This window comes from Myripristis murdjan, chromosome 15 (genome assembly GCF_902150065.1).
Source record: "Myripristis murdjan chromosome 15, fMyrMur1.1, whole genome shotgun sequence".
NCBI classification, from domain to species: Eukaryota; Metazoa; Chordata; class Actinopteri; order Holocentriformes; family Holocentridae; genus Myripristis; species Myripristis murdjan.
The window spans coordinates 33,035,103-33,042,602 of record NC_043994.1 but is presented as its reverse complement, the minus strand read 5'-3'; positions in this window follow the sequence as shown (position 1 = coordinate 33,042,602).

Here is a 7,500-nt window from a genome sequence, read left to right as displayed (position 1 = left end):
GGCAGCAAACGTTCCGGTCAAATTGCCGCATGGCGTCCAATAGAAAATAGATCAATCAAACTGATTTTGTGGCGGCTGCTGGGCGGCGCCGCAGTGACAGTGATGAGTTTAAATTCTCTGATGAAACCTTTCAAAACCACCAAGGATGACGAGCTGCAGACATTTCCGATACGATGTGAGGGAGTCGCTTTCAGTTCTGGATGGTCCCTCATCTGATGACATCAGAGGGCGGAGCCAGGAGCCGGCGTGTCTCCGCCCCTCTGTCCGTCACGAGGCGGCATAACTTCCAAACACATGATCAGATTTCCACCAAATCTGGTATGAAGGTTGTTCAAGCAGGAAGTGCCAAACTTTTGACGCCTCTTAGCCAAAAGGAGGCGTGGCAGTGGGTGTGGCCTATCACGATGAGGTCGATAACTTTTAAGTTGATTCCCACGTCGTCACAAAACTGTGAGCAGGTCTGACCTGATTCACCGTTCAGACCCTGCAGTCAAAAAGGGGCGTGGCACTAATTAACATGTAGAAGCACTACAAATATGCACAGACGTGTTTTTTGAATTGAGCAGCACAGCTGGCAGGGGGCGGAGCTTCTCACATGCTGTTTGTTTATGTTTTACAGAAGATCTCTTAAAGGTTTACAAATCGTTGGGTAATCATGAATACGTCATATAGTTAATTAATTATTTTACAATAAACTGCTTAATGTATATAGTTATAGTTATAGTTATGTACAGTTCACTATTAGAAGTAAACATTAATCCTCCTTTCATTGTTTGTTTACTGTAAAATAACCATCACACAGAGTTTAATTAACTATAAAATTACCATTTATTAATGAGGGTTCTTCTAAAGTGTTAGCACTGTCACCATGTGCTGCTTCTGTTCTCTGATTTGATGCTGTGCAAACAGAACACAGCAGAACACAGCAGAACACAGCAGAACACAGCAGAACATAGCAGAACACAGCAGAACAGAACACAGCAGAACACTGCAGAACAGAACACAGCAGAACACAACATAACAGAACAGAACACAGCAGAACACAGCATAACAGAACAGAACACAGCAGAACACAGCATAACAGAACAGAACACAGCAGAACAGAACAGAACACAGCAGAACACAGCATAACAGAACAGAACAGAACACAGCAGAACACAGCAGAACACAGCAGAACAGAACAAAACACTGCAGAACAGAACACAGCAGAACACAGCAGAACAGAACAGAACACAGCAGAACAGAACAAAACACAGCAGAACACAGCATAACAGAACAGAACAGAACACAGCAGAACACAGCAGAACACAGCAGAACACAGCAGAACAGAACAAAACACTGCAGAACAGAACACAGCAGAACACAGCAGAACAGAACAGAATACAGCAGAACAGAACACAGCAGAACACAGCATAACACAGCAGAACACAGCAGAACACAGCAGAACAGAACAAAACACTGCAGAACAGAACACAGCAGAACACAGCAGAACAGAACAGAATACAGCAGAACAGAACAGAACAGAACACAGCAGAACAGAACACAGCAGAACAGAAAAGAACAGAACACAGCAGAACAGAACAAAACACTGCAGAACAGAACACAGCAGAACACAGCAGAACAGAACAAAACACAGCAGAACAGAACACAGCAGAACACAGCAGAACAGAACACAGCAGAACACAGCAGAACAGAACAGAACAGAACACAGCAGAACAGAACAAAACACAGCAGAACACAGCAGAACACTGCAGAACAGAACACAGCAGAACACAGCAGAACAGAACAGAACACAGCAGAACAGAACAAAACACAGCAGAACACAGCATAACAGAACAGAACAGAACACAGCAGAACATAACACAGCAGAACACAGCAGAACAGAACACAGCAGAACAGAACAGAACAGAACACAGCAGAACAGAACACAGCAGAACACAGCAGAACAGAACAGAACAGAACAGAACACAGCAGAACAGAACAGAACAGAACACAGCAGAACAGAACACAGCAGAACACAGCAGAACAGAACAGAACAGAACACAGCAGAACAGAACAGAACAGAACACAGCAGAACAGAACACAGCAGAACACAGCAGAACAGAACAGAACAGAACAGAACAGAACAGAACAGAACACAGCAGAACAGTACACAGCAGAACACAGCAGAACAGAACACAACAGAACAGAACAAAACACAGCAGAACAGAACACAGCAGAACACAGCAGAACAGAACAGAACACAGCAGAACAGAACAGAACAGAACAGAACACAGCAGAACAGAACACAGCAGAACACAGCAGAACACTGCAGAACACTGCAGAACAGAACACAGCAGAACACAGCAGCACAGAACAGAACAGAACACAGCAGAACAGAACACAGCAGAACACAGCAGCACAGAACAGAACAGAACACAGCAGAACAGAACACAGCAGAACACAGCAGCACAGAACAGAACAGAACAGAACAGAACACAGCAGAACAGAACAGAACAAAACACAGCAGAACAGAACAGAACACAGCAGAACACAGCAGAACACAGCAGAACACTGCAGAACAGAACACAGCAGAACACAGCAGAACAGAACAAAACACAGCAGAACACAGCAGAACACAGCAGAACACAGCAGAACAGAACAAAACACAGCAGAACAGAACAGAACAGAACACAGCAGAACAGAACAGAACACAACACAACACAGCAGAACAGTACACAGCAGAACACAGCAGAACAGAACAGAACACAGCAGAACACAGCAGAACAGAACACAGCAGAACAGAACAAAACACAGCAGAACACAGCAGAACAGAACACAGCAGAACAGAACACAACACAGCAGAACAGAACACAGCAGAACACAGCAGAACAGAACAGAACAGAACACAGCAGAACAGAACAAAACACAGCAGAACACAGCAGAACAGAACAGAACAGAACACAGCAGAACAGAACAGAACACAGCAGAACACAGCAGAACAGAACAGAACAGAACAGAACACAGCAGAACAGAACAGAACACAGCAGAACAGAACAGAACACAGCAGAACACAGCAGAACAGAACAGAACAGAACACAGCAGAACAGAACAGAACAGAACAGAACACAGCAGAACAGAACAGAACAGAACAGAACACAGCAGAACAGAACACAGCAGAACAGAACACAGCAGAACAGAACACAGCAGAACAGAACAGAACAGAACAGAACACAGCAGAACAGAACAGAACACAGCAGAACAGAACACAGCAGAACAGAACAGAACAGAACAGAACAGAACAGAACAGAACACAGCAGAACAGAACACAGCAGAACAGAACACAGCAGAACAGAACAGAACAGAACAGAACAGAACAGAACAGAACAAAACACAGCAGAACAGAACAGAACAAAACACAGCAGAACAGAACACAGCAGAACAGAACAGAACACAGCAGAACAGAACAGAACACAGCAGAACAGAACAGAACAGAACACAGCAGAACAGCAGGTTCTGTCATCAGGCTGCTCGGCCTCAGTTCTTCTTCCACTAAAACTCCAAATCGAGAGACGTTCTGTCTTTCTAACGAGCTCGTTAAGTCCCGGCTAACGAGGGGGCGGGGTTTGATTGTTCTGCTGTCGTCTGTGTGGCCTTCAGGAGATCAGGAGCATCATGTGACCTGCTGAAGTGCTCTTGAGCAACACTGTAATATGAGTCTGTCTGGATCAGATCTGATGGTTTGTTCCTCCTCAACTTTCATCACGTCAAGATCAGCTGTAACAGAGGGGGCGTGGCCTCCCGCTCTGCTCGTTAAGAGGTTAACGAGTTCACGCCGTGTTGCCGTGGTGATGAGAGTGAAGTTCTGTTTGATTTGAGGCGGAGTGAAGGAGATTTGAGAGGAAAATGAAAAACTGTTTTGGTGGCCGAAGACAACAGCTGGAACAAAAATGAAAGCAAAGCTTTTGAATCTGAAGCGGCGCAGCCAGAACGTCACAGGAACGTCTGGAAACACGTTCCGCGTGGGAACAGAGAGATGCGGCTTTTTCTGCTGGAAAGAAGCAAAAGGAAACAGGCTTGTGTGTTAGGGTTAGGGTTAGGGTTAGGATTAGGATTAGGATTAGGGTTAGGGTTAGGGTGTGCAGACGTGAGGTTGGAGTTATTTGACTCAGCGGTTTCATGGATTCGAGCTGAGGTGATTACAGTTTTTTTCAATTGTTTACACACAATTTTGAAAACAGCTCCTTTTTTCTAAACATGTCACACAATGAACCAAACAGCACAGCCACTCTGCACAACACCCAGTTTGTCTGCAACATGAAACATATCAGCCAAAGACAAAAAAATCTGATTTTGTTCTCACGTCACAAACACAGTCTTTCAGTGATCGTACTCTGTTTCCATCTGTTCCATACTACTGTATACTAACTAATATATATACTAACCCTATACTGTAATAAATTCAAAACACATTGGTAAAAACCCTTTTTTAAGAAATAGTGATGGAATTTATTCAGAAATATTGTTTGAGAGCATGGTTATGGGATCATTTAGATGACAAAAATATACTGACAAACCCAATACATTCTTCATGATTACTTTGAGGTATACAGAGAAAGTACACAAGTACTATAAACGTACCAAGTACTTCACAACACTGATGCTGCAGACTGAAAATCCTGATTCCTTCCCAAACACTCAGTTCCAGTAACATGTGAGTGAACAAGGACCATCAGCAGCAAACAGTGGTTTTGTTGTGTGCAGACAAACAGGACGCTGAGGGAAGCTGCACTGAGAGTTCAGCCAAACCTCAGCACAAACACAGCACACAGTCATTCTTCTTCTCTGTTCAGGTGCTATCACTTCTTCAGGTCCCTCTCTACCTCTTCCTCTACCTCCTTCTCCTCCTCCTCCTCCTCCTCCTCCTTCTCCTCCTCTCTGGACTGTCAGCTCCTCCTGAGGCAGCACCTGCTCCACACACACACACACACACACACACACACCTCTATGTAACAACATCTTCCAGTCGACCCAACATGGTGTGATGTGTGTGTGTGTGTGTGTGTGTGTGTGTGTGTGTGTGTGTGTGTGTGTGTGTGTGTGTTTGTGTGTGTGTGTGGTGTGTGTGTGTGTGTGTGTGCGGCGCTCAGATCACCAGCTGGGACGGAGGCGTGTTCACCCGCCTGGCGATCTGAGCGGGAAAGAACGGTTCTGCTGTGTTCTGGTTCTGTGGACGGAACTACAGGAAGTGGAACAGAGGACCGTCACACACACTGAGAACAGATGGTCACTCAGCGAGGCTCCTCCCCCTCACACACACACACACACACTCACACACACCGGCTGACTCAGTCTGAGTTTGTGTGTGTGTGTGTGTGTGTGTGTGTGCAGGGATCAGGCCGGCGGGTCAGATCAGGAAATTGATTGGTTGAAGGAGTTTTTCGAAAGCTGACAGCGTCCGGCTGCTGCTGTAATACCAGCGTTCATAAATCACCCTGACAGTTTAATCATCACCGTGCGGCCACACACACACACACACACACACACACACACACACACACACACAGTATGCTGGAAGCCACTGTAAAGTCTGTAATAACCCACCTGAGATGGCAGAACAGCGCCACCTGCTGCCAGCTCTTCTCTTTCCTGGAAACAAGACCAAGCTCCTCCTCATCCTCGTCTTCATCACTGCCTCCTCACCGTGCAGTTCCATCCCAACACAGAGAGAACACTGCCCCCTGCAGGCTGGAGGAACATCACACCGCCCCCTGCAGGCCGGAGGAACATCACACCGCCCCCTGCAGGCCGGAGGAACATCACACCGCCCCCTGCAGGCCTGGAGGAACATCACACCGCCCCCTGCAGGCCGGAGAAACATCACACCGCCCCCTGCAGGCCGGAGGAACATCACACCGCCCCCTGCAGGCCTGGAGGAACATCACACCGCCCCCTGCAGGCCTGGAGGAACCTCCTCAGGAACAGCAGCCTCTCTGTCTTGAAGAGCCTCAGTTTCGTCCCGCCAGTCCAAGTTGCTGTTGAGCTGCAGCGCCTCCTGGTGACAGGTTGGTTCTCCTGATGTTGAGCTGAAGGTATCTGCTGGTCTTCTCCTTGTCGTCTGTGATGGACAAGTCTTCTGAGAACTTCTGGAGGTGGAACCTTCCCAAGTCTCAGCAAGGAACTGAGATTTTACTGAGAGTGTCCAGTGAGACAAAGTCAGGCTAAACGAGTCACTGACAGGCTTCCTGTTGATCAGCAGGTGATCAGCAGGTGATCAGGGTGACCAGCAGGTGATCAGGGTGATCAGCAGGTGATCAGCAGGTGATCAGCAGGTGATCAGCAGATGATCAGGGTGATCAGCAGGTGATCAGCAGGTGATAATTCCTTCCTGTTTCCTGTTTGTAGGAACTGGAACAAGCAAGCATGAACTCTGGCAAGGCATTGAAAACATTTTAGTATTTTATTATATTTTCTGGACCCTTTAAACACTTAAATCATAGATCTTAATCAAGTATCCAAGTAATATATGGTGAAGAGTTTTAAAGCTTGGATGGACAACATGTAAAGTGATTTTTGACGGATTGACAATCCGGGCCCTGGGCCTGCTCTGAGCTAGCCTCCAGTCTCAGCCTGTATTCTCCACCTGCTGTGGCTTCCGGCCTGGGACCCCTCCGCTGCTGCAGCCTCGGCCCGCATTTTCCATCTGATGTGCCTACAGTTTGGATCCCTGCCATCAGCTTAACACCAAGTAACCATGGCTAATCTGTTTCATTTTCTCATTGCTTTCTTTATTTTTTTTTACCAAGTCAGCACACTTTTAGAATTTTTAATCATAGTGAATCAATACATATATCTGTCCGTGTGACAGATTATAACACACCATACTTGCATGTACGTAATAGTGATTCACTCTTTGCCACAAGGACATTTGGTTTTTCTCACGATAAGACTCCCTTGGTGGCATTATGTTCATGTTACATCATGAGGATTCTTCATAAGTCAGTGGATCTGTCTGCAAATCGGACTGTTAAGAAAAAATCTCCTCAAAATCGCAAAAGCTTTCTGTCCTAAGTCATGCCTTGATTATGCTATTACTAATGATTCTAGGAATGTCCATGTTCACCCAGACCCAGATATTCCTGTTTCCAGCATGTGTGATAACATAGGTTCTCCTGTTAGTAGCCTGAACATCAATGAGTTTTGCTTTTCTGACTTCTGTTCTCGTAAAAACTTGGGGTTCCTCCACATTAATTCTAGAAGTCATTCTATTACCAAAGCTTGATCAGTTGAAAGTCTGGGTTCACTCTGCCAATCCTGATCTACTAGTAATTTCTGAAACCTGGCTCAAAAAGAGCATCAATAACTCAGAAGTCAATCTGTCTGGCTATAACATATTCAGACAGGATAGATCCTCTAGAGGCGGTGGAGTTTCTATCTACACCAAAGACCACCTTCAGTGTTCTGTGATCTCATCTAAATCTGTGCCCAAACAATTTGATCTGTTGATCTTACAGATTAAGC